General features: G+C 50.8%; 1 protein-coding gene across 1 annotated transcript in view; it reads right to left on the bottom strand.

Annotated features, from left to right (window-relative positions):
• The window catches only part of LOC140396568 (cyclin-dependent kinase inhibitor 1-like), a 161,374-nt gene that overhangs the window by 77,454 nt on the left and 56,305 nt on the right, over window positions 1-27,615 (bottom strand). The gene's annotated exons all lie outside the window — the stretch shown is intronic.

The following is a 27,615-nucleotide window of genomic DNA, read 5'->3' as shown; positions in this document are numbered from 1 at the left end:
CCTGTTGCAATGCAGAGAGCAGGACATGCAAACCTGTGTGGATTGCTTGCAGTCCCACAAGAGAGTTCCTCATTCGCTGGTGCTCCATGCCTGATGGAGGGACCCAGCTTCAGGTTGGGAGTGAGGCCACTGAGAGCAGCCCCCCGCCCCTCCTCCCCCCGATCTTGCTCATTCACTTATGGCCTGGGTCGCTCCTCATTTCTGGGCCTCCAGTGGGCAAAATTCTGGCAGCAGCCACTGCCTCTCTTGTGCCTCCTGTTAATTGTCTTCTTGGCTCCTAATTTGGTGGGTGCTCCCAAAAGGAGGTAGTGCAGGTCTCTCCAGCCTGTGCTGGGGATTCCCATCACTTCCATACTCCCCATGTCTCATTGATTATGAACCTTCAGTAATCTTTGCACAACAACACTAAGATCCTTTTCTCTTGGGCAGGGCTTTGGAAGTTTAATTTCACTAGCTTGGTGGGGAGGGTGAAGGCTGAGGCTGGTTTAGCACACTGGGCTAAATCGCTGGCTTTGAAAGCAAACCAAGGCAGGCCAGCAGCACGGTTCAATTCCCGTACCAGTCTCCCCAAACAGGCGCTGGAATGTGGCGACTAGGGACTTTTCACGGTAACTTCATTTGAAGCCTACTTGTGACAATAAGCGATTTTCATTTCATTTCATCTCCCCCTGTCATTGGCGGGCCAGGTACAGGCAGGTAAAAAGTATGTCTTGCCATGATTCCTGTTTTTATTTCACTGTCTGCCGGTCTTTTTACCTACGTCTTTCTTCAGGGGGGTGGACAAGTTGATCTCCTCGTTCATTTGGTGGTGGGGGGCGGGGGGGTGGTGGATGTTGCAGAGGGGACGACAAACCGGGGGGGGGGGGTTTAAGCCATTCAAACTTGCTGTACTATTATTGGTCGGCGAATGCGGAGAAGGTGTGTGGCTGGAGCAAGGAGAGGGGGGTCTCTGTGGGTTAAGATCCCCTTATTAATCAAGAGCCTATCTATCTCTGTCTTAAAGACACTCAGTGAATTGGCCTCCACAGCCTTCTGCGGCAAAGAGTTCCACAGATTCACCACCCTCTGGCTGAAGAAATTCCTCCTCATCTCTGTTTTAAAGGATCGTCCCTTTAGTCTGAGCTGGTGTCCTCTGCTTCTAGTTTTTTCTACAAGTTGGAACATCCTCTCCACGTCCACTCTATCCAGGCCTCGCAGTATCTTGTACGTTACCAACATGCATGTAACTTCATTTATCTAAATTAAAGCTATTTGGCATTGTGTGGCCTCACCCTGAGCAAATCTAAATTGTTGGATTGGACTGCACTCCTACACGGTCTTAATCCTGGCACAGAATCTGGTGCCATTTACAAACTTATTTACCATACACAGCTGTCCAAGTCATTGATAAAGAGTGGTGGCTGAGGACTAATCCCTGGGGGCCGCCACGAGTAATATTTCTCCAAGCTGAATCATATTCATTCAGTACAACCTAGCTGCAGGATTGGAGCTAATTCCTGATCCAGTGTTTCAAATTTCTACTGATCGCACAAGATTCCATCTTGTGAAGTAACCCAGTGTGATGCACAAATCCGACTTTTTGAAAGTCCAGGTAGATAATGTCTTCCTTTGTGTAATATCCCAGTCACTGTCTCAAGAAACACTATTCAATTTGTTGGCATTGACCTATTTGTTTCTGGCAGCCGTTGTGCGTTTATAATTGTTCTTCCCCTTTCCCAGTGATCATAAAATGCACTCTTTATAATCCTTGCTAGCTCTTTATCATTAATGGATGACCGGTTGATTGAGCTACAGATCCCTGTTGCTGATTTATCTGTTTTTTTGAAAATAGGAACTGGATTAGTTTGATTCCAGTCTCAGGGAACTATCCCCGACTCGATTGAATTCTTACACTAATGAGCAAGGGGCTCACATAGCCCTGCCCCACCTCTTTAATCATTCTTGGCTGGGCTTTAATCCAGACCTGGAACTCTACAAATTCTGAGCTTTCCAAATCCATCCAAGCTGACCGTAATACCTATTTTAATATTAATAACGCTACCATAAACGTAAACAAAGTCAGTGACATAGGTATAATTAGACAGCTGGCTAATGTTGATTGGGTAAATTGACCAAAACACATGGTGGTCAGTAAATAGTGGGAAACATTTAAAGAAACATTTCAAAATGTTCATCAAGAATACATTCCATTGAAAAAGCAAAACCCTGTGAGATAGATCCACCCGTGGCTTAATAAGGAGGTTAAGGATAATATTAGTTTAAAAGAAGAGGCTTTTATGTTGCAAAGAACAGTCTGAGGTTTGGGAGTGTTTTAGAAACCAGCAAAGAGCCACCTAAACGTTAATGAAACGGCAAAAGAAAAATGAGAGTAAACTAGCCAGGAATATAAAAACAGATTGTAAGAGTTTTTACAAGCGTATAAGAGAGAAGAAAGTAGCTAAAGTAAACTTTAATTCCTTAAAAGTAGTGACAGCTGAAATTAACATGGCGAATGAGGAAATGGGAGAGATATTTTGTCTGTCTTCACCATAGAAATTACAAGTTACATACCAGAAATAGAGGGTAACCTAGGGGTTAATAAGAGAGGAAATTAGAGTAATTAATAGGGGAGGCAATGGCTTTTAGTGGTATTGTTGCTGGATTAGTAAACCAGAGGTTCAGAGTCTTGCTCTGGGGACCCAGGTTCGAATCCCGCCAGGGCAGAGAGTGAAATTTGAATTCAATAAAAATCTGGAATTAAAAGTGACCATGAAACCATTGTGGGTTGTTGTAAAAGCCCATCTGATTCACCAATGTCCTTTAGGGAAGGAAATCTTCCGTCTTTACTTGGTCTGGCCTACATGTGGTTGACTCTTAAATGCTCTCAGGGATGGACAACAAATGACGCCCACATGAATGAAGTTAAAAAATATTAGCAGAGAAATGACTAAATTCCGACAAATTCCCTGAAACTGATGGTTCAGATTGGCCAACAGCTCTCCAAGGTGGGACTTCCTTCCCAGTCAGAGCCAATTAAGTGTGATATGGCAGTGGCTGTCTGAGAGTTGGCAGGAGCGTGTTTGTATTGGGGCTTCTCCTCCTTGTTTTCGTCTCTGCAACATTCAAAATGTATTCTGGATTATTTATTTCCCAAACGTGGACCCCTTTTAATCATGGGCTGAATAATATGGCCGCTCACAGAGACAGATTCCACACCGGAAGACGGCATTCCGACTTCAGGGCCTGCCAACCTTGTGCCGTCCGATACTATGCTAATTAGTGGCAAGGGAGGTTTACAGATCGTCCTCCCATCCAAAAACTGCTGGAGGGCGGAATTGGAAGCTGCAGGCACCTGGAACAAGGCAATAGCCAATAGTTTAAAGGACGCCCAGTACTTGTCAGCATCAGGTGACCCAACAGATGATCAATCCAGTGCAGATTTGTATATCTTGAAGTGAAACTAAAGTTTAGCTAAAATAGAAGGAAAGTACTGCGGATGCTGGAAATCTGAAACTAAAACAGAAAATGTTGGAAAAACTCACAGGTGTGGCGACATCAGTGGAGAGAGATACTGAGTTAACGTTTTGAGTCTGTATGACTTCATCAGCGCTGAGGAGAGATAGAAATGTAATGGGTTTTATACTATTAAGGAGAGGAGATGGAGTAGCTGAAGCAAAATAGAAGGTCAGCATGATAATTCCCATGAGGACCACGGGAGATTGATAATAGATCTCTCCCTCGGGCTCATGGAGTATGAGTTTCCTTGGTAACGGGCAGAAGCCCACCCAGCTGGCACTCGTTAACTCAGCCCTTTAAATGCTGGCCCGAACCTGGACCGGCAATTTGGGTTGTCCCGGGCTGGGGCTATGTTGTTGTACACCACGGAGTGGCTTTACATTGAGTTAGAAACAAATAGAGTTAACCTTTGAGGCCGCGTCTCCTGGCTTACTGCAGTCAGGAATAGGTGAAAGCTCAGGAAAGGATTTGACAAAGATGTCATGGATAGAAACCAAAGGGAGTGCGATCGATAGTGTTGAAAACAAAGGGAGTGCTCACACTGGCATAAAGGTCAGATTGCAGAATGCGTTAATGCCAGAACAAAGGTCAGTGCTGTCGGAAAGCAAAACATAAGAACAAGTTATGGACTGAGGGAGTGCATGGGGAAAATAATATAAGATTATCAAAATAGAGGACAGGGTTCATGGGAGGAAGTTGTTGAAAATGTTAAGTCCAGAAGGTTGTAAAGTGCCTAATCAGATGGTGTTCTTACGGTTCTACAAAGCAAACTCGAGGAACAGCACCTCATCTTCCATCTCGGCAATTTACAGTCTTCTGCACTTAACAATGAGTTCAACAAATTCAGACCATGAACTCTGTCCTCCATGTTGATATCGTTTTTCCGAACCCACTTCCCCACAGGCCTGTCTATAATATGTTCTCATGTTTTGCTTTCCGAGAGAACCAACCCTTTTTCTGCTATGAACACATTCTGCTATCTGATTTTTATGCAACTTCTTTAGTTTTTAACACTATCATTGCCACTCCCTTTGTCTCATGTCCGTGACATCTTTGTCAAATAAATCCCTCCTGAGCTCCCGTCTAGACTTGGCCCATCTATTTTGATCCACCTGATCCACCCCTTCTCTTCAACCGTATAAAACCCATCACATTTATAACTCTCTTCAGCTCTGAGGAAGAACCACATGTACTCAAAGCATTAACACTCTTTCTCTCTCCACGGATGATACCCGGCCTGCTGAATCTTGCCCAGCATTTTCTGTTTTTTATTTTAAATTTTGCCTAATCTCTGCCAACCATATCAAACTTGATCGGTGTCAGAAGTTTTAAAGTTCAGCATCTCCCACATTTTGGCATCGAGGAATTTATTCCATATTTCCGTGCATAGATGTCTGTGCCATCAGAGTGAGGGAAGAAGGAGCATTCTAGATGGAGCATAGCTTCCCCCAGATTCAGTGAGGCCATCCTTGCTGCCCTCCTGCAAACAGTACATGTCAGACATCACCAGCTCGTGCCGAGAGCTGGGAAGCGGAGAGCCATGGGAGGAGGTGGTTGACGAGATCAGCAGTATTGATGTGGCGAGGAGGACTTGGTCCCAGGACTATAAAAGGCTCAATAACCCCATGAGAGTCAGATCTCTGCCTGTATACCTTGGGATGGATATGTTCATCTGCTCCTCTGCTGAGGGTTTCTGGGTTTCTAATGATCTTCAGGGTCTGGTGCTGCTCTATCCTCTTCCTGAGGATCCACATCATTCTGAGTTTCCCTGTGTCCCCTCTTCCTCTCACTCTTTTCCACCTCCTCCTCCTTCCAATCTTTCCACCTCACGGGAGGTTGGGCCTCTAACTGAGGCAACAGTCCCCATCTGTCTCAGACACTTTTCACTCCTCACCTCTGGCTAACGGACAGGAAATAATCCGTCAAAAGAGTTCTCTGAATCAAAGGAGTTTAAAAATATCCAGAAGGTTCCTCCACCCATTAAAATTAGAAGTCCCTGTAGTCAATGGGGTTTGAACTGCAAAACTGAGATTGAGACTTGTTCCAGCTGCAGATTTAAAACCCACCCAAACAAATTCGCCACCTGTAGTAAATCTCACCCTGAAGGTGTACTATTGCCTTCTGACCACATTATTTCTGTTAATTAGCTGAAGTGCCTTTTAAATTGATATTTAAATAATTCAGGGATTTCCCAATTTCTGACCCGCCCTCGTGTGACATTATCGGAAACACAAACTGTTCGCTACAGTGCAGAAGGAGGCCATTTGGCCCATCAAGTCTGCACCAGCCCTTGGAAAGAGCACCCTATTTAAGCCCACGCCTCCCCCATCCCCATATCCCAGTAACCCCACCTATCCTTATGGACACGAAGGGAAAATTTAGCATGGCTAATCCACCAAACCTGCACATCTTTGGATGTGTGAGGAAACCGGAGAACCCCGATGTGGTGATACGTCTGTGAATAAGATTGTATGCATATAGCAATGCGACCTCCAGCCAGCTGGTGGCGTCAGACCTTGGTCACGTGACGTAGCAGGCTTATCAGTTGGTAGTAAGGCGTACACACGGACAGTCACACATTGGGTAGTTCTAGAACAACCTCGTCTGTGTAGCATTCTGCATGTTATCCTTCCACGTGTTAAATAATAAATCATCATTCTAATTAATCATCAACAGTTCTGTGAGTATCATTGCTACAGCAAGGCCACAGAACACAACACCAGAAGAAACCACGCAGACACGGGGAGAAAGTGCAAACTGCAGACAGAGAGTCGCCCTGGGCCGGAATTGAACCTGGGTCCCTGGAGCTGTGAAGCAGCAGTGCTAAACACTCTGCCACCGTGCCGCCCATAAGTCAAAGATGTGGCTCTAGGGTCGGGCAGTTACGCCACTCAAGGATCCACCGAACCTATGACCAGTAATGCGGAGTTTCTTAGGGAGGCAATCATACTCGTTAGCGAGTGATCACAGGAACAGAGAAGAGTGCACATGGTAGCTTATCTATAACACACTGCAGCCTCTTATATATTTATGTCAAGATTTTTTTCTAGTATTCTCCTTCACTTGCACTCCAGCCCCTATATTATCCTCTATTTATTAAAACAATTTTTGGTAGTTTAAAACATTTTTGCTCTAATCAACTTCTAAAAGTAGCAATAACATAATCAAAACATTTCAATGACAATATCCTTAAGAAATGAATTAGATCAATGTGTAAATGAAGAAACTTTGAAAGATTTCCATTGTACCACAATGTCACATGTGGGCGTCAGATGTTAAAATCGAATCTTAAGTTCAACAATTGGCCCAGAGAAGAAGCTCAGAGTACACAGGACAACAAAAACAACGAAAATTTCCGGGTTAATACAGATTTAAACCAGCAGAGAACCAAGGCTGATTCCAAGATCACACTACAATCTAATTTAATTAGAAGGTTCACCTGACAATTATAAATTGCTGCAACTTCATAGTTTATGATATCAATCCATTTCCATGCACAAAAGATTTAATTCATTTTTTTAAATCACACTCAGCAATTCATTGATTTCAATATTATAAAATCATTGAATCCCTACAGTGCAGCAGAAGGCCATTCAGCCCATCGGGTTTGCACCGACCCTCCGAAAGAGTGCCCCATTCAAGCCCACTCCTCTGCCCTAACCCGTAACCCCACCTACCCTTTGGACAATAAGGGGCAATTTAGCACAACCAATCCACTTAACTTGTACATCTTTGGGCTGTGGGAGGAAACTGGAGCACCCGGAGGAAACACGGGGAGAAAGTGCAAACTCCACACAGCCAGTTACCCAAGGTCAGAATTGAACTCGGGTCCCTGAAGCTGTGAGACAGCAGTGCTAACCAATGTGTTACTGCCCCAAAATCAATCCGAGATCATCACTTGTCTAGTTTGTTGCACATATCAAACTACATTGAGAATGCAAGCTTTCAGGCCTGTGAATATTCCTTGTTCCAGGCCTATCCGGGCCCCCTCCTTTACCGATACATTGATGACTATTTTGGTGCCACTTCATGCTCTAGCCCGGACCTGGAAAAATTCATCAACTTCACTTCCAGTTTCCACCCCTCCATCACTTTCACCTGGTCCATCTTAGACACTTCCCTTCCCTTCCTTGATCTTTCTGTCTCCATTTCCGGCAATAGACTATCCACCAATATCCACTACAAGCCCACTGACTCCCACAGCTATCTGGACTACAGCTCTTCGCACCCTACACCCTGTAAGGACTCCATCCCTTTCTCTCAACTCCTTCGCCTCCGTCGCATTTGTTCCGATGATGCCACTTTCCAAAATGGTGCTTCGAAAATGTGTTCCTTCTTCCTCAACTGTGATTTCCCACCTACAGTTGTGGACAGGGCCCTCAACAGTGTGTGGTCCATCCCCCGCGCCACAACCCTTGCCCCCTCCACTCCCTCCAGAACAAGGATAGAGTCCCCCTCTTCTCACATTTCATCCCACCAGCCTCCGTATGCAAAGCATAATCCTCCGCCATTTTCACCAGCTCCAGCGTGATGCCACCACCAAACACATCTTCCCTTCATTCCCTCTGTCAGCATTCCCCAGAGACCATTCCCTCCGAGACAATCTAGTCCACTCCTCCACCATACCCAGTACCTCTCCCATCACCCATGGCACCTTCCCATGCAATCGCAGAAGGTGTAACACCTGCCCCTTTACTTCTTCCATGCTTAACATCCCAGGTCCAAAACACTCATTCCAGTTAAGCAGCATTTCACTTGCATCTCTTCCAATTTGATCTACTGCATTCGCTGCTCCCAAAGTGGTCTCCTCTAAATCGGAGAGACCAAACGCAGACTGGGTGATCGCTTTGCTGAGCATCTTCGGTCTGTGCGCATTCAGGACCCTGACCTTCCCGTTCCTTGCCATTTTAACACAAGACCCTGCTCCCAGGCCCACATATCTGTTCTTGGCCTGCTGCAATGTTCCAGTGAAGCTCAACGCAAACTGGAGGAACAACGTCTCATCTTCCGTTAGGCACGCTACAGCCTTCCGGCCTGAACATCGAATTCAGCAACTTTAGATGATGAGCTCTACCCCACCTCGACACATTTGTTTTCATCCCATTTCATTTGAACTGTCTTTTACCATTTCTTTCTTTCTTAATATATATTTAATTCCCCCACCCCCAATCTTTTACACCTTTCCTTCACCTTTCTCCTCTTTGTTTCCCCCTCCTCCCACATCTACAGTTCATCCTCTGATGTTAGTTTCTCTGTTGTTTGGCCTTTCACATCTTTTGTTCTCTGGGGACTGCCATTAGCACTCTTTCCCCTTGGTTTCTGTGGCCATTAGCACCCGGTTTCCCTGGGTTTCTGTGGCTATGATCATCTTTCATTCTCACTCCACAGTATAAATATTTCCCACTTTCTCTGTCTGTTAGCTTTGACAAAGAGTCATCGGACACGAAACGTTCGCTCTTTTCTCTCCCTACAGATGCTGCCAGACCTGCTGAGATTTTCCAGCATTTTCTCTTTCGTCTGTGAAGACACTTACTGTCGGCAATAAAAGAAAAACGGCAAAAAAAAAACCTGTTGCAATACCAAACCTTCCAACAAATTCACAACATGTTATTCAAAAGCTGGATGCATTGTACTGAATTCAAACTTCTCAGTTACAAGGATTGCACCCTTTGTTGTGGAGGTGTAAGGCTGAAAATTCCTGGATTTTCTGATGGGGAGTATAACTGTGTTGGGTCGTGCGTGTTGAAATCGGAGGTGGCTGACCTTGTCAGAAATTCTGTGCGAGTTAATCTGAATGATGCTGCACAAAGGCAGGAATCCTGACAGCAGGAGTGCAGACACATCGTGGGCCGAAAGATACGGGTTGAAATCTCAAACTGTGAGAAACTGTTTAGAAGTGAAATGAGGATTTTGGCTATTTGTTATCAGGAGCTATGAGAATGGTTGACGAGGCCAACATTTATTGTCCATTACTAATTGATCTCGGAAAGTGGTCCTGAGCCACTTTCTTGAAGTGCTGCATGTGGTCTAGGTGCAAATAAAGTTGTCAGGGAAGAAGATCGAGAATTTCAACCCAGCAGCAGTGAATTAATGCTGGTTTAATTCCAAGTCAGGATGGTGTGTGTCTTGGAAGATAGCCCATGCACCTGCTGTCTTGTTCTTCCTCCTAAGTGGTAGAGTTTGCAGGTTTGGAAGGTGCTGTCAAAGGAGACTTCTCATATTGCTGCAGTGCATCTTAAGGATGACACACTGCAGCCACTGCACCCTGGAGATGGATGGAGTGAATGTTTAAGATAGTGGATGAAGTGTGTTGTGGGCCAGGGCTTAGAAACTCCAAAGTGCATTATGGAGCTGACCTGACCTATAACCTTTATGTTGAATTTGGCTAGGATGAGCACAAAGAGCCTTCACTTCAGGTATGATTCAACAGTCTTCCCAGACACTTCAATCAAAATAAGCTTTATTATAAGAACTTAGTTAACATATATGTATAAACACGCAGCAATAATTCTATCAATTACAGATATAAAGACACCCCACAGTTGCAGTAATCTATGTCTAACACTTAATGAATTCCTCCTTAACTGTTCCAATTCAATAACAAAATCCAATAAACCAAAAAAAACCTTTTCAGGGGTGTGGCCCAGCACTCTGCATTCTCACTTGACTAATGCGGGTCTTGTTACTGAAATTCTGATCCAATTTTTAACCAGCAGTTTCAACTCCTAAGCAATTATACGTCCAAAGCCACCACCAAGGTGATTTTAACTGGAACAGGTACTTAAAATGAAAATAAAGAGAAGACAGGCCAAAACATTTCTTTTTTCTGTCCGAGTCCACAGCGGTCAAACTGAAAATGAAACTAAAAAAAAAACTCACAGCCACAGCTCAGCTCCACCCAAAAAATAACATCACTGAAGCCATGTGATACGACAAAGGGACACTCCCATGACAAGTGTAGATCAAGTTGCTGCTTTGTTCTAGATGATGTCAAGCTTCCTCTTCAGTATTGTTGGAGCCGTACTCATTCAGAAAAGAGGAAAGCATGCCATCTCCTGACTTACACATTGTAAATGATGGCCAGGCTTTGGGGAGTCAGGAGATGAGTTACTTGCTGCAGAATTCCCAGCTTCTGACCTGCTCTTGGAGCCACAGTATTTGAATAGCTGTTCCAATTATGTTTCTGGTCCATGTTGACCGCCATGTTGAACCCTTGCTATCAAACTTCCTGCGCTAGCTTTCCCTGCTAGTGTGGTGGCCTCCTTCCTGGCGCTGACCTGTCCTATACCCGCTAACTATCCGTTCCCTCAGTCTCTGCCTCACCATCTCCTGCATTCCGCTGCCCTCGCCCTTCCCTGTGATCTGATCTTTCTGATCAAAGGGAGACAGTACAGTCCCATGCAAGCATAGTGTGTGTCCAGCATAGTTATTTTTTCCCCTCTTTCCTCCTCTGCTTTGCCTTCAGCGTTGCCTTATCTGCCCCTTGTCCAGGCCATTCTTCTGAACAAATTTGTCTTCCTCTGCCGGGGTGTTGAAACAATGTTCCTTATTTTTGAACCTCCATTCTTGTACAGGGCTGATTTCACCTGGTTGAATGCGGTCCTACGCTTTGCCAGGTCTGCCCCAATGTCTTGATAGACCTGGATTCTATGCCCTTCTCAGCTGCTCGCCTTCATCTGCCTTGCCCACCTCAGAATCCTCTTGCGATCCTGATAACGATGCAGTTTTGCAATTGTTCCTTCGTTGTTCCCCCGCTTTGGGCTTTGGCCAGAGCGATCTGTGTGCTCTGTCAATCTCTGGCGGGTTGGGGAAGCTCTCCCTCCCGACTTGGTTGCCCAGCATTTGGCCAATATAGTCCGTCAGGTCCCTGCCCTTGATCGCCTCTGGCAGGCCCACCATCAGATATTCTGGACCTATTCTCCTGGTCCTCGACTTTTACCTTTTAATTTCGGCCTCCAGAGTGACAATCCAGTCACTCCGGTCCATTGACGCCTCCTCCAGCTCGAGGATTATCTTCCCCTGCGCCCTCACCTTCTTCCCCAGTCCATCGTTCACCGTCTGCATGGCGGTGAATGCCTCCGTCACTGCCACCTTGACCGCCACCTGGATTTCCACCTTGATTGTGCCCCTCATCACAATCAATTCCTTCGTCAGGAACGTCACGTGGGGCTGGAATTGGCTGCACACTAGCCCAGGGGGTCATAACAAGTTATAGAGGTCGACTTAACAGAAAAAGCTCTTCGACCCATTGCGTCTGCGCTGGTCAAAAACAACCTCCTAAGTATTCTAATCCCATTTCCAGCAATTGGCCCATAGCCTTGTATGCCTTAGGATCGCAGATGCACATCTAAATACTTCTTAAATGTTATGAGGGTCTCTGCCTCCACCGCCCTTTCAGGCAGCGAGTTCCAGACTCCCACCACCCTCTGGGTGAAAAGGTTTTCCCTCACACCCCCTCTAAACCTCCCGTCCCTTATCTTAAATCTCTGCCCCCTGGTCATTGATCCCTCCACCAAGGGGAAAAGTATCTTCCGGTGTACTCTATGTCCCTCATAAATTCATCCATCTCAATGTACTGGGGAGGCAGTGGCGCAGTGGTATTATCGCTGGACTAGTATTCCAGAGACCCAGAGTCATGCTCTGGGGACCTAGGTTCGAATCCTGCCACGGCAGATGGTGAAGTTTAAATTCAATAAAAAAATCTGGAATTAAAAGTCCATGAAACCATTGTTGATTGTTGCAAATCTGGTTCACCAATGTCCTTTAGGGAAGGGAATCGGTCTTTGTCTGGCCTGCATGTGACTCCAGACCCAGTGATTCTTAAATTCCCTCAGGAATGGGCAATAAATGCTGGCTTAACCTCTGTGCCTACCTGCCCTGATTCCATAAGGGACCAGTGTATATGCACACTAACTTTTCTCTGATGCTCGGTGCTTCCCAGTGTCCTGCCGTTTATCATGTATTCCCAGGGTCCTGCCCAAGTTCATCACCTCACACTTACCCAGATTGAATTCCATTTGCCACTGATCAGCCCATCTGACCAGCCCGTCTATATCCTCCTGTAATCAAAGGCTATCTTGCTCACAATTTACCACTCCACCAATTTTTGTATCATTTGCAAACTTACTGATTAATCCTCCAACATTCATGTCCAAATCATTTATATAAACCACAAACAGCAAGGGGCCGAAGACTGATCGCTGCGGGACCCCCCTGGACACAGGCTTCCAGTCAGAAAAACGCCCCTCACCCATCCCCCTCTGCTTCCTGCCACTCAACCAATTCTGGATGCAATTTTCCAAATTTCCTTGGGGCCCATGGGCTCTTACCTTCGCCATCAGTCTCCCATATGGGACTTCATCAAAACCTTACTGAAGTCCAAGTAGACTACATTAAACACATTGCCCTCATCTACACACCTGGTCACCTCTTCAAAAAATTCAATCAAGTTGGTCGGACGTGACCTCCCCTTTACAAAACCATGCTGACTGTTCTTGATTAACCCCGGCCTCTCCAAATGCAGATTAATGCTGTTCCTCAGAATTGCTTCCAATAGTTTCCCCACCACTGAGGTTAGACTGACTGGCCCGTAGTTTCCTGCTTTATCCCTTCCTCCTTTCTTGAATAAAAGTACCACATTGGCTATCCTCCAGTCCTCCGGCACCTCTCCCCTTGGCCAGAGAGGAATTGAAAATTATTGCCAGCACCCCTATTTACTCCCTTGCCTCACTCAGCAGCCTGGGATACATTTCATCTGGAGGTTAGGCTACTTTTAAGCCTGCCAGAGCACTCAGAACCTCCTTTCTGTGTTAATCTCTTTAATTTTACCACAGTCCTTCTCCCCGATTTCTTTCCCCACGCCGTCCCTCTTATGAGTGAACACCAACACAAAGTATTCATTTAGAACCCGATCTACGTCCTCCGGCTCCACACTCAAATGACCACCGTGGTCCTTAATGGGCCCTACTTTTCCCTAGTTATCCTTTTACCCTTAATGTTCTTGTAAAACAACTTAGGATTTTTCTTCACTTTATCTGCCTGTGTCCTTTCATGTCCCCTTTTTGCTTTCCCAATTTCCATTTTAAGTTCCCTTTTACACATTCTATATGTCTCTTAGGCTTCTGCTGTTTCGACCCCTCGATATCTGCCATAAGCCCCCCTTTTTCTCCTTATCCAATGCTGTGTATCCCTCAATATCCAGGTTCACTTTGTGTTTGTGCCCCCACCCTTTTTCTTGATTGGAACACGCCTGTCCAGTTTTATTTTTATTTAACATTTCTGTAGCGGTTTCAAACGACTAAGTAACTTGCTGGGCCATTTCTATGCTGTGCAATGTGTTTCTCGCTTCCATGTTATCATTATTAAATCTATGTAAATTCTATGATTCCATGAAATGAGCTTTTTAAAATCCCATTACAAGAAAGATCCACTTAACAGATTCAGAGGATACTCTGCCTTCCTCTTTGATTCTGCGAGTGGCACAGTGATTAGCCAGTGACCTGGATTCAATTCCGACCTTGGGTGACTGTAAGGAGTCTGTATGTTCTCCCTGTGTCTGTGTGAACATGAACATCGCTTATTGTCACAAGTGGGCTTCAAATGAAGTTACTGTGAAAAGCCCCTAGTCGCCGCATTCCGGTGCCTGTTCGGGGAGGCTGGTGCTCCGGTTTCCTCCCACAGTCCAACGGTGTGCAGGTTAGGTGGATTGTCCATGTTAACTTGTTCCTTAGTGTCCAAAGGTTATATGGGCCTGGATCAATGCAGACTCAATAGGACAAATAGTCTCCTGCGGCACTGTAGAGATTCTATGTGGGACAACAGTTTCCTACTAAATAATTAATGGGGGAAAAAATCCAACAAGTCTGAATTTTAACCCAAATAATGACATTTCCAAATCATCCTGTCAATCCCCAGTCATGGAATTTTGGAATTTTTACTCTTATTTCTCGACAATAGGATTGTGGTTATTCTGTGCATTGGCCTGTTATTCATTAGCTTCCTTTAATTCAATTCTGAATATTTCTTTTTTGTAAAATATTTTTAATCAATAAATTTTCATCATTTTCATCATACTAAAGAAAAACAAGAACAACCCCAACAATATATAAAAAGAAACAATTCCACCAAAATCCAAACCCCACCCCACCCCTCCCTCCCAATTCCCGCCCCCCCCCCCCCCCCCCCACTCTTTGTCAGCAACCAACTCCCAAAAGTGCATAATGAACACGCCCTTCCAACCCCCCCCCACCCCCCAACCCCTCAGTTCAAACGTCACCTTCTCCAGGGTCAGAATCCCCAGCAGGTCCCCCCACCATGCCGAGGCACAGGGTGAGAGAGGCTGACCTTCACCCCAACAAGACCCGCCTATGAGCAATCAGCGAGGCGAAGGCTAAGGCATCCGCCCCCACTCCCGCCTGCAACTCCAGCCGGTCAGACACCCCAAATATGGCTTCTAGGGGACCAGTTTCCACATCCATATGCAAAACCCCCAAGATTGTGCTAAATACCGTCCTCCAAAACCTTTACAGCTTCGAGCAGGACCAAAACATATGGACATAGTTCGCAGGGCCCCTCCCACTTCGCTCACAGACATCCTCCACCCCCTCAAACATCCGCCTCATCCTGGATTTTGTGTGGTGCGCCCTATGTACGGCTTTCAGCTATTTCAGCCCCAACCTCGCACGCGAGGTCGAGGCATTCGCCCTCCAGCAGCACCTCACACCACAACCCCTCTTGCAACGCCACCCCGGCTCATACTCCAGCATTGTTTTAATCCCATCCATAGATATCCGATCCTCCTCCAGGATCCTCCCATAGTTCACCAAAATAAACTCCCTCTCCAACATTCCCGCTGGCAGTACCGCCTCCAGCAAGGAAGAGGCCGGCGCTATGGGAAAGGTCAGGAAAACCTTTCTTGCAAAATCTTGAACCTGCATGTACCTAGACCCTGCCACCTGCGCCAACCCACACTGCTCTCCCAGCTCCCCTAGGCTCATGAATCACTCCCCACCAAGGAACAAATCCTTCATTTCCTTGATCCCCCTCTCGTTCCATCTCTGTGTCGGTGCGTACCCGATTTGGCTGTATGCCTGTGTATACCCGATCTGGCTGTGTGTCAGTGTGTACCCGATCTGGCTGTGTGTCGGTGTGTACCCGATCTGGCTGTGTGTCAGTGTGTACCCGATCTGGCTGTGTGTCGGTGTATACCCGATCTGGCTGTGTGTCGGTGTGTACCCGATCTGGCTGTGTGTCGGTGTATACCCGATCTGGCTGTGTGTCAGTGTGTACCCGATCTGGCTGTGTGTCGGTGTGTACCCGATCTGGCTGTGTGTCGGTGTGTACCCGATCTGGCTGTGTGTCGGTGTGTACCCGATCTGGCTGTGTGTCGGTGTATACCCGATCTGGCTGTGTGTCGGTGTGTACCCGATCTGGCTGTGTGTCGGTGTATACCCGATCTGGCTGTGTGTCGGTGTGTACCCGATCTGGCTGTGTGTCGGTGTGTACCCGAACTGGCTGTGTGTCGGTGTATACCCGATCTGGCTGTGTGTCGGTGTATACCCGATCTGGCTGTGTGTCGGTGTGTACCCGATCTGGCTGTGTGTCGGTGTATACCCGATCTGGCTGTGTGTCGGTGTGTACCCGATCTGGCTGTGTGTCGGTGTGTACCCGATCTGGCTGTGTGTCGGTGTATACCCGATCTGGCTGTGTGTCGGTGTGTACCCGATCTGGCTGTGTGTCGGTGTGTACCCGATCTGGCTGTGTGTCGGTGTGTACCCGATCTGGCTGTGTGTCGGTGTGTACCCGATCTGGCTGTGTGTTGGTGTGTACCCGATCTGGCTGTGTGTCGGTGTGTACCCGATCTGGCGGTGTGTCAGTGTGTACCCGATCTGGCTGTGTGTCGGTGTGTACCCGATCTGGCTTTGTATCGGTGTGAACCCGATCTGGCTGTGTGTCGGTGTGTACCCGATCTGGCTGTGTATCGCTGTGTACCCGACCTGGCTGTGTGTCGGTGTGTACCCAATCTGGCTGTGGGTCGGTGTATACCCGATCTGGCTGTGTGTTGGTGTGTACCTGATCTGGCTGTGTGTCAGTGTGTACCCGATCTGGCTGTGTGTCAGTGTGTACCCGATCTGGCTGTGTGTCAGTGTGTACCCGATCTGGCTGTGTGTCAGTGTGTACCTGATCTGGCTGTGTGTCGGTGTGTACCCGATCTGGCTGTGTGTCGGTGTGTACCCGATCTGGCTGTGTGTCGGTGTGTACTCAATGTGGCTGTGTGTCGGTGTGTACCTGATCTGGCTGTGAGTCGGTGTGTACTCAATGTGGCTGTGTGTCGGTGTTTACCCAATCTGGCTGTGTGTCGGTGTGTACCCGATCTGGCTGTGTGTCGGTGTGTACCCGATCTGGCTGTGTGTCGGTGTATACCCGATCTGGCTGTGTGTCGGTGTATACCCGATCTGGCTGTGTGTCGGTGTGTACCCGATCTGGCTGTGTGTCGGTGTATACCCGATCTGGCTGTGTGTCGGTGTGTACCCGATCTGGCTGTGTGTCGGTGTATACCCGATCTGGCTGTGTGTCGGTGTGTACCCGATTTGGCTGTATGCCTGTGTATACCCGATCTGGCTGTGTGTCGGTGTGTACCCGATCTGGCTGTGTGTCGGTGTGTACCCGATCTGGCCGTGTGTCGGTGTGTACCCGATCTGGCTGTGTGTCGGTGTATACCCGATCTGGCTGTGTGTCGGTGTGTACCCGATCTGGCTGTGTGTCGGTGTGTACCCGGTCTGGCCGTGTGTCGGTGTGTACCCGATCTGGCTGTGTGTCGGTGTGTACCCGATCTGGCTGTGTGTCGGTGTGTACCCGATCTGGCTGTGTGTCGGTGTGTACCCGATCTGGCTGTGTGTCGGTGTGTACCCGATCTGGCTGTGTGTCGGTGTGTACCCGATCTGGCTGTGTGTCGGTGTGTACCCGATCTGGCTGTGTGTCGGTGTGTACCCGATCTGGCTGTGTGTCGGTGTGTACCCGATCTGGCTGTGTGTTGGTGTGTACCCGATCTGGCTGTGTGTCGGTGTGTACCCGATCTGGCGGTGTGTCAGTGTGTACCCGATCTGGCTGTGTGTCGGTGTGTACCCGATCTGGCTTTGTATCGGTGTGAACCCGATCTGGCTGTGTGTCGGTGTGTACCCGATCTGGCTGTGTATCGCTGTGTACCCGACCTGGCTGTGTGTCGGTGTGTACCCAATCTGGCTGTGGGTCGGTGTATACCCGATCTGGCTGTGTGTTGGTGTGTACCTGATCTGGCTGTGTGTCAGTGTGTACCCGATCTGGCTGTGTGTCAGTGTGTACCCGATCTGGCTGTGTGTCAGTGTGTACCCGATCTGGCTGTGTGTCAGTGTGTACCTGATCTGGCTGTGTGTCGGTGTGTACCCGATCTGGCTGTGTGTCGGTGTGTACCCGATCTGGCTGTGTGTCGGTGTGTACTCAATGTGGCTGTGTGTCGGTGTGTACCTGATCTGGCTGTGAGTCGGTGTGTACTCAATGTGGCTGTGTGTCGGTGTTTACCCAATCTGGCTGTGTGTCGGTGTGTACCCGATCTGGCTGTGTGTCGGTGTGTACCCGATCTGGCTGTGTGTCGGTGTATACCCGATCTGGCTGTGTGTCGGTGTATACCCGATCTGGCTGTGTGTCGGTGTGTACCCGATCTGGCTGTGTGTCGGTGTATACCCGATCTGGCTGTGTGTCGGTGTGTACCCGATCTGGCTGTGTGTCGGTGTATACCCGATCTGGCTGTGTGTCGGTGTGTACCCGATTTGGCTGTATGCCTGTGTATACCCGATCTGGCTGTGTGTCGGTGTGTACCCGATCTGGCTGTGTGTCGGTGTGTACCCGATCTGGCCGTGTGTCGGTGTGTACCCGATCTGGCTGTGTGTCGGTGTATACCCGATCTGGCTGTGTGTCGGTGTGTACCCGATCTGGCTGTGTGTCGGTGTGTACCCGGTCTGGCCGTGTGTCGGTGTGTACCCGAACTGGCTGTGTGTCGGTGTATACCCGATCTGGCTGTGTGTCGGTGTATACCCGATCTGGCTGTGTGTCGGTGTGTACCCGATCTGGCTGTGTGTCGGTGTATACCCGATCTGGCTGTGTGTCGGTGTGTACCCGATCTGGCTGTGTGTCGGTGTGTACCCGATCTGGCTGTGTGTCGGTGTATACCCGATCTGGCTGTGTGTCGGTGTGTACCCGATCTGGCTGTGTGTCGGTGTGTACCCGATCTGGCTGTGTGTCGGTGTGTACCCGATCTGGCTGTGTGTCGGTGTGTACCCGATCTGGCTGTGTGTTGGTGTGTACCCGATCTGGCTGTGTGTCGGTGTGTACCCGATCTGGCGGTGTGTCAGTGTGTACCCGATCTGGCTGTGTGTCGGTGTGTACCCGATCTGGCTTTGTATCGGTGTGAACCCGATCTGGCTGTGTGTCGGTGTGTACCCGATCTGGCTGTGTATCGCTGTGTACCCGACCTGGCTGTGTGTCGGTGTGTACCCAATCTGGCTGTGGGTCGGTGTATACCCGATCTGGCTGTGTGTTGGTGTGTACCTGATCTGGCTGTGTGTCAGTGTGTACCCGATCTGGCTGTGTGTCAGTGTGTACCCGATCTGGCTGTGTGTCAGTGTGTACCCGATCTGGCTGTGTGTCAGTGTGTACCTGATCTGGCTGTGTGTCGGTGTGTACCCGATCTGGCTGTGTGTCGGTGTGTACCCGATCTGGCTGTGTGTCGGTGTGTACTCAATGTGGCTGTGTGTCGGTGTGTACCTGATCTGGCTGTGAGTCGGTGTGTACTCAATGTGGCTGTGTGTCGGTGTTTACCCAATCTGGCTGTGTGTCGGTGTGTACCCGATCTGGCTGTGTGTCGGTGTGTACCCGATCTGGCTGTGTGTCGGTGTATACCCGATCTGGCTGTGTGTCGGTGTATACCCGATCTGGCTGTGTGTCGGTGTGTACCCGATCTGGCTGTGTGTCGGTGTATACCCGATCTGGCTGTGTGTCGGTGTGTACCCGATCTGGCTGTGTGTCGGTGTATACCCGATCTGGCTGTGTGTCGGTGTGTACCCGATTTGGCTGTATGCCTGTGTATACCCGATCTGGCTGTGTGTCGGTGTGTACCCGATCTGGCTGTGTGTCGGTGTGTACCCGATCTGGCCGTGTGTCGGTGTGTACCCGATCTGGCTGTGTGTCGGTGTATACCCGATCTGGCTGTGTGTCGGTGTGTACCCGATCTGGCTGTGTGTCGGTGTGTACCCGGTCTGGCCGTGTGTCGGTGTGTACCCGATCTGGCTGTGTGTCGGTGTGTACCCGATCTGGCTGTGTGTCGGTGTGTACCCGATCTGGCTGTGTGTCGGTGTGTACCCGATCTGGCTGTGTGTCGGTGTGTACCCGATCTGGCTGTGTGTCGGTGTGTACCCGATCTGGCTGTGTGTCGGTGTGTACCCGATCTGGCTGTGTGTCGGTGTGTACCCGATCTGGCTGTGTGTCGGTGTGTACCCGATCTGGCTGTGTGTCGGTGTGTACTCAATGTGGCTGTGTGTCGGTGTGTACCCGATCTGGCTGTGTGTCGGTGTGTACCCGATCTGGCTGTGTGTCGGTGTGTACCCGATCTGGCTGGGTGTCGATGTGTACCCGATCTGGCTGTGTGTCGGTGTGTACCCGATCTGACTGTGTGTCGGTGTGTACCCGATCTGGCTGTGTGTCGGTGTGTACCCGATCTGGCTGTGTGTCCCCGATCTGGCTGTGTGTCGGTGTGTACCCGATCTGGCTGTGTGTCGGTGCATACCCGATCTGGCTGTGTGTCGGTGTGTACCCGATCTGGCTGTGTGTCGGTGTGTACCCGATCTGGCTGTGTGTCGGTGTGTACCCGATCTGGCTGTGTGTCGGTGTGTACCCGATCTGGCTGTGTGTCGGTGTGTACCCGATCTGGCTGTGTGTCGGTGTGTACCTGATCTGGCTGTGTGTCGGTGTGTACCCGATCTGGCTGTGTGTCGGTGTGTACCCGATCTGGCTGTGTGTCGGTGTGTACCCGATCTGGCTGTGTGTCGGTGTGTACCCGATCTGGCTGTGTGTCGGTGTGTACCCGATCTGGCTGTGTGTCGGTGTGTACCCGATCTGGCTGTGTGTTGGTGTGTACCCGATCTGGCTGTGTGTCGGTGTGTACCCGATCTGGCGGTGTGTCAGTGTGTACCCGATCTGGCTGTGTGTCGGTGTGTACCCGATCTGGCTTTGTATCGGTGTGAACCCGATCTGGCTGTGTGTCGGTGTGTACCCGATCTGGCTGTGTATCGCTGTGTACCCGACCTGGCTGTGTGTCGGTGTGTACCCAATCTGGCTGTGGGTCGGTGTATACCCGATCTGGCTGTGTGTTGGTGTGTACCTGATCTGGCTGTGTGTCAGTGTGTACCCGATCTGGCTGTGTGTCAGTGTGTACCCGATCTGGCTGTGTGTCAGTGTGTACCCGATCTGGCTGTGTGTCAGTGTGTACCTGATCTGGCTGTGTGTCGGTGTGTACCCGATCTGGCTGTGTGTCGGTGTGTACCCGATCTGGCTGTGTGTCGGTGTGTACTCAATGTGGCTGTGTGTCGGTGTGTACCTGATCTGGCTGTGAGTCGGTGTGTACTCAATGTGGCTGTGTGTCGGTGTTTACCCAATCTGGCTGTGTGTCGGTGTGTACCCGATCTGGCTGTGTGTCGGTGTGTACCCGATCTGGCTGTGTGTCGGTGTATACCCGATCTGGCTGTGTGTCGGTGTATACCCGATCTGGCTGTGTGTCGGTGTGTACCCGATCTGGCTGTGTGTCGGTGTATACCCGATCTGGCTGTGTGTCGGTGTGTACCCGATCTGGCTGTGTGTCGGTGTATACCCGATCTGGCTGTGTGTCGGTGTGTACCCGATTTGGCTGTATGCCTGTGTATACCCGATCTGGCTGTGTGTCGGTGTGTACCCGATCTGGCTGTGTGTCGGTGTGTACCCGATCTGGCCGTGTGTCGGTGTGTACCCGATCTGGCTGTGTGTCGGTGTATACCCGATCTGGCTGTGTGTCGGTGTGTACCCGATCTGGCTGTGTGTCGGTGTGTACCCGGTCTGGCCGTGTGTCGGTGTGTACCCGATCTGGCTGTGTGTCGGTGTGTACCCGATCTGGCTGTGTGTCGGTGTGTACCCGATCTGGCTGTGTGTCGGTGTGTACCCGATCTGGCTGTGTGTCGGTGTGTACCCGATCTGGCTGTGTGTCGGTGTGTACCCGATCTGGCTGTGTGTCGGTGTGTACCCGATCTGGCTGTGTGTCGGTGTGTACCCGATCTGGCTGTGTGTCGGTGTGTACCCGATCTGGCTGTGTGTCGGTGTGTACTCAATGTGGCTGTGTGTCGGTGTGTACCCGATCTGGCTGTGTGTCGGTGTGTACCCGATCTGGCTGTGTGTCGGTGTGTACCCGATCTGGCTGGGTGTCGATGTGTACCCGATCTGGCTGTGTGTCGGTGTGTACCCGATCTGACTGTGTGTCGGTGTGTACCCGATCTGGCTGTGTGTCGGTGTGTACCCGATCTGGCTGTGTGTCCCCGATCTGGCTGTGTGTCGGTGTGTACCCGATCTGGCTGTGTGTCGGTGCATACCCGATCTGGCTGTGTGTCGGTGTGTACCCGATCTGGCTGTGTGTCGGTGTGTACCCGATCTGGCTGTGTGTCGGTGTGTACCCGATCTGGCTGTGTGTCGGTGTGTACCCGATCTGGCTGTGTGTCGGTGTGTACCCGATCTGGCTGTGTGTCGGTGTGTACCTGATCTGGCTGTGTGTCGGTGTGTACCCGATCTGGCTGTGTGTCGGTGTGTACCCGATCTGGCTGTGTGTCGGTGTGTACCCGATCTGGCTGTGTGTCGGTGTGTACCTGATCTGGCTGTGTGTCGGTGTGTACCCGATCTGGCTGTGTGTCGGTGTGTACCCGATCTGGCCGTGTGTCGGTGTGTACCCGATCTGGCCGTGTGTCGGTGTGTACCCGGTCTGGCCGTGTGTCGGTGTGTACCCGATCTGGCTGTGTGTCGGTGTGTACCTGATCTGGCTGGGTGTCGATGTGTACCCGATCTGGCTGTGTGTCGGTGTGTACCCGATCTGACTGTGTGTCGGTGTGTACTCAATGTGGCTGTGTGTTGGTGTGTACCCAATCTGGCTGTGTGTCGGTGTGTACTCAATGTGGCTGTGTGTTGGTGTGTACCCAATCTGGCTGTGTGTCGGTGTGTACTCAATGTGGCTGTGTGTCGGCGTGTACCCGATCTGGCTGTGTGTCGGTGTGTACCCGATCTGGCTGTGTGTCGGTGTGTACCCGATCTGGCTGTGTGTCGGTGTGTACACAGTCTGGCCGTGTATCGGTGTGTACCTGATCTGGCTGGGTGTCGATGTGTACCCGATCTGGCTGTGTGTCGGTGTGTACCCGATCTGACTGTGTGTCGGTGTGTACCCGATCTGGCTGTGTGTCGGTGTGTACCCGATCTGGCTGTGTGTCGATGTGTACCCGATCTGGCTGTGTGTCGGTGTGTACCCGATCTGGCTGTGTGTCGGTGTGTACCCGACCTGCTGTGTGTCGATGTGTACCCGATCTGGCTGTGTGTCGGTGTGTACCCGATCTGGCTGTGTGTCGGTGTGTACCCGATCTGGCTGTGTGTCGGTGTGTACCCGATCTGGCTGTGTGTCGGTGTATACCCGATCTGGCTGTGTGCCTGTGTATACCGATCTGGCTGTGTGTCGGTGTATACCCGATCTGGCTGTGTGTCGGTGTGTACCCGATCTGGCTGTGTGTCGATGTGTACCCGATCTGGCTGTGTGTCGGTGTGTACCCGATCTGGCTGTGTGTTGGTGTGTACCCGATCTGGCTGTGTGTCGATGTCTACCCGATCTGGCTGTGTGTCGGTGTATACCCGATCTGGCTGTGTGTCAGTGTGTACCCGATCTGGCTGGGTGTCGGTTGTATACCCAATTTGGCTGTGTGTCGGTGTGTACCCGGTCTGGCTCTGTGTCGGTGTATACACGATCTGGCTGTGTGTCGGTGTATACCCGATCTGGCTGTGTGTCGGTGCGTACCCGATTTGGCTGTGTGCCTGTGTATACCCGATCTGGCTGTGTGTCGGTGTGTACCTGATCTGGCTGTGTGTCGGTGTGTACTCAATGTGGCTGTGTGTCAGTGTGCACCCGATCTGGCTGTGTGTCGGTGTGTACTCAATGTGGCTGTGTGTCGGTGTGTACCCGATCTGGCTGTGTGTCGGTGTGTACTCAATGTGGCTGTGTGTACCCGATCTGGCTGTGTGTCGGTGTGTACCCGATCTGGCTGTGTGTCGGTGTGTACCCGATCTGGCTGTGTGTCGGTGTGTACTCAATGTGGCTGTGTGTCAGTGTGTACCCGATCTGGCTGTGTATCGGTGTGTACCCGATCTGGCTGTGTGTCGGTGTGTACCCGATCTGGCTGTGTGTCGGTGTGTACTCAATGTGGCTGTGTGTCAGTGTGTACCCGATCTGGCTGTGTGTCGGTGTGTACTCAATGTGGCTGTGTGTCGGTGTGTACCCGATCTGGCTGTGTGTCGGTGTGTACCCGATCTGGCTGTGTGTCGGTGTGTACCCGGTCTGGCTGTGTGTCGGTGTATACCCGATCTGGCTGTGTGTCGGTGTGTACCCGATCTGGCTGTGTGTCGGTGTATACCCGATCTGGCTGTGTGTCGGTGTGTACCCGATCTGGCTGTGTATCGGTGCGTACCCGATTTGGCTGTATGCCTGTGAATACCCGATCTGGCTGTGTGTCGGTGTGTACCTGATCTGGCTGTGTATCGGTGTGTACCCGATCTGGCTGTGTGTCGGTGTGTACTCAATGTGGCTGTGTGTCGGTGTGTACCCGATCTGGCTGTGTGTCGGTGTGTACTCAATGTGGCTGTGTGTCGGTGTGTACCAGATCTGGCTGTGTATCGGTGTGTACCCGATCTGGCTGTGTGTCGGTGTGTACTCAATGTGGCTGTGTGTCGGTGTGTACCCGATCTGGCTGTGTGTCGGTGTGTACTCAATGTGGCTGTGTGTCGGTGTATACCCGATCTGGCTGTGTGTCGGTGTGTACCCGATCTGGCTGTGTGTCGGTGTAAACCTGATCTGGCTGTATGTCGGTGCGTACCCGATTTGGCTGTGTGCCTGTGTATACCCGATCTGGCCGTGTGTCGGTGTCTACCCGACCTGCTGTGTGTCGGTGTATACCCGATCTGGCTGTGTGTTGGTGTGTACCCGATCTGGCTGTGTGTCGGTGTGTACCTGATCTGGCTGTGTGTCAGTGTGTACCTGATCTGGCTGTGTGTCGGTGTATACCTGATTTGGCTGTGTGTCGGTGTGTACCCGACCTGGCTGTGTGTCGGTGTATACCCGATCTGGCTGTGTGTCGGTGTGTACCTGATCTGGCTGTGTGTTGGTGTGTACCCGATCTGGCTGTGTGTCGGTGTGTACCCGATCTGGCTGTGTGCCGGTGTGTACCCGATCTGGCGGTGTGTCAGTGTGTACCCGACCTGGCTGTGTGTCGGTGTATACCCGATCTGGCTGTGTGTCGGTGTGTACCCGATCTGGCTGTGTGTCGGTGTGTACCCGATCTGGCGGTGTGTCAGTGTGTACCCGATCTGGCTGTGTGTCAGTGTGTACCCGATCTGGCTGTGTGTCGGTGTGTACCCGATCTGGCTGTGTGTCGGTGTGTACCCGATCTGGCTGTGTGTCGGTGTGTACCCGATCTGGCTGTGTGTCGGTGTGTACCCGATCTGGCTGTGTGTTGGTGTGTACCCGATCTGGCTGTGTGTCGGTGTGTACCCGATCTGGCGGTGTGTCAGTGTGTACCCGATCTGGCTGTGTGTCGGTGTGTACCCGATCTGGCTTTGTATCGGTGTGAACCCGATCTGGCTGTGTGTCGGTGTGTACCCGATCTGGCTGTGTATCGCTGTGTACCCGACCTGGCTGTGTGTCGGTGTGTACCCAATCTGGCTGTGGGTCGGTGTATACCCGATCTGGCTGTGTGTTGGTGTGTACCTGATCTGGCTGTGTGTCAGTGTGTACCCGATCTGGCTGTGTGTCAGTGTGTACCCGATCTGGCTGTGTGTCAGTGTGTACCCGATCTGGCTGTGTGTCAGTGTGTACCTGATCTGGCTGTGTGTCGGTGTGTACCCGATCTGGCTGTGTGTCGGTGTGTACCCGATCTGGCTGTGTGTCGGTGTGTACTCAATGTGGCTGTGTGTCGGTGTGTACCTGATCTGGCTGTGAGTCGGTGTGTACTCAATGTGGCTGTGTGTCGGTGTGTACCTGATCTGGCTGTGTGTCGGTGTGTACCTGATCTAGCTGTGTGTCAGTGTGTACTCAATGTGGCTGTGTGTCGGTGTGTACCCCATCTGGCTGTGTGTCGGTGTGTACTCAATGTGGCTGTGTGTCGGTGCATACCCGATCTGGCTGTGTGTCGGTGTGTACCCGATCTGGCTGTGTGTCGGTGTGTACCCGATCTGGCCGTGTGTCGGTGTGTACCCGATCTGGCCGTGTGTCGGTGTGTACCCGATCTGGCCGTGTGTCGGTGTGTACCCGGTCTGGCCGTGTGTCGGTGTGTACCCGATCTGGCTGTGTGTCGGTGTGTACCTGATCTGGCTGGGTGTCGATGTGTACCCGATCTGGCTGTGTGTCGGTGTGTACCCGATCTGACTGTGTGTCGGTGTGTACTCAATGTGGCTGTGTGTTGGTGTGTACCCAATCTGGCTGTGTGTCGATGTGTACTCAATGTGGCTGTGTGTTGGTGTGTACCCAATCTGGCTGTGTGTCGGTGTGTACTCAATGTGGCTGTGTGTCGGCGTGTACCCGATCTGGCTGTGTGTCGGTGTGTACCCGATCTGGCTGTGTGTCGGTGTGTACCCGATCTGGCTGTGTGTCGGTGTGTACACAGTCTGGCCGTGTATCGGTGTGTACCTGATCTGGCTGGGTGTCGATGTGTACCCGATCTGGCTGTGTGTCGGTGTGTACCCGATCTGACTGTGTGTCGGTGTGTACCCGATCTGGCTGTGTGTCGGTGTGTACCCGATCTGGCTGTGTGTCGATGTGTACCCGATCTGGCTGTGTGTCGGTGTGTACCCGATCTGGCTGTGTGTCGGTGTGTACCCGACCTGCTGTGTGTCGATGTGTACCCGATCTGGCTGTGTGTCGGTGTGTACCCGATCTGGCTGTGTGTCGGTGTGTACCCGATCTGGCTGTGTGTCGGTGTGTACCCGATCTGGCTGTGTGTCGGTGTATACCCGATTTGGCTGTGTGCCTGTGTATACCGATCTGGCTGTGTGTCGGTGTATACCCGATCTGGCTGTGTGTCGGTGTGTACCCGATCTGGCTGTGTGTCGATGTGTACCCGATCTGGCTGTGTGTCGGTGTGTACCCGATCTGGCTGTGTGTTGGTGTGTACCCGATCTGGCTGTGTGTCGATGTCTACCCGATCTGGCTGTGTGTCGGTGTATACCCGATCTGGCTGTGTGTCAGTGTGTACCCGATCTGGCTGGGTGTCGGTTGTATACCCAATTTGGCTGTGTGTCGGTGTGTACCCGGTCTGGCTCTGTGTCGGTGTATACCCGATCTGGCTGTGTGTCGGTGTATACCCGATCTGGCTGTGTGTCGGTGCGTACCCGATTTGGCTGTGTGCCTGTGTATACCCGATCTGGCTGTGTGTCGGTGTGTACCTGATCTGGCTGTGTGTCGGTGTGTACTCAATGTGGCTGTGTGTCAGTGTGTACCCGATCTGGCTGTGTGTCGGTGTGTACTCAATGTGGCTGTGTGTCGGTGTGTACCCGATCTGGCTGTGTGTCGGTGTGTACTCAATGTGGCTGTGTGTACCCGATCTGGCTGTGTGTCGGTGTGTACCCGATCTGGCTGTGTGTCGGTGTGTACCCGATCTGGCTGTGTGTCGGTGTGTACTCAATGTGGCTGTGTGTCAGTGTGTACCCGATCTGGCTGTGTATCGGTGTGTACCCGATCTGGCTGTGTGTCGGTGTGTACCCGATCTGGCTGTGTGTCGGTGTGTACTCAATGTGGCTGTGTGTCAGTGTGTACCCGATCTGGCTGTG

The sequence above is a fragment of the Scyliorhinus torazame genome, chromosome 19 (genome assembly GCF_047496885.1).
Source record: "Scyliorhinus torazame isolate Kashiwa2021f chromosome 19, sScyTor2.1, whole genome shotgun sequence".
In the NCBI taxonomy this organism is placed as follows: domain Eukaryota; kingdom Metazoa; phylum Chordata; class Chondrichthyes; order Carcharhiniformes; family Scyliorhinidae; genus Scyliorhinus; species Scyliorhinus torazame.
The sequence above is the reverse complement of the archived record's forward strand: the minus strand, read 5'-3'. Positions and strand labels throughout refer to the sequence as shown.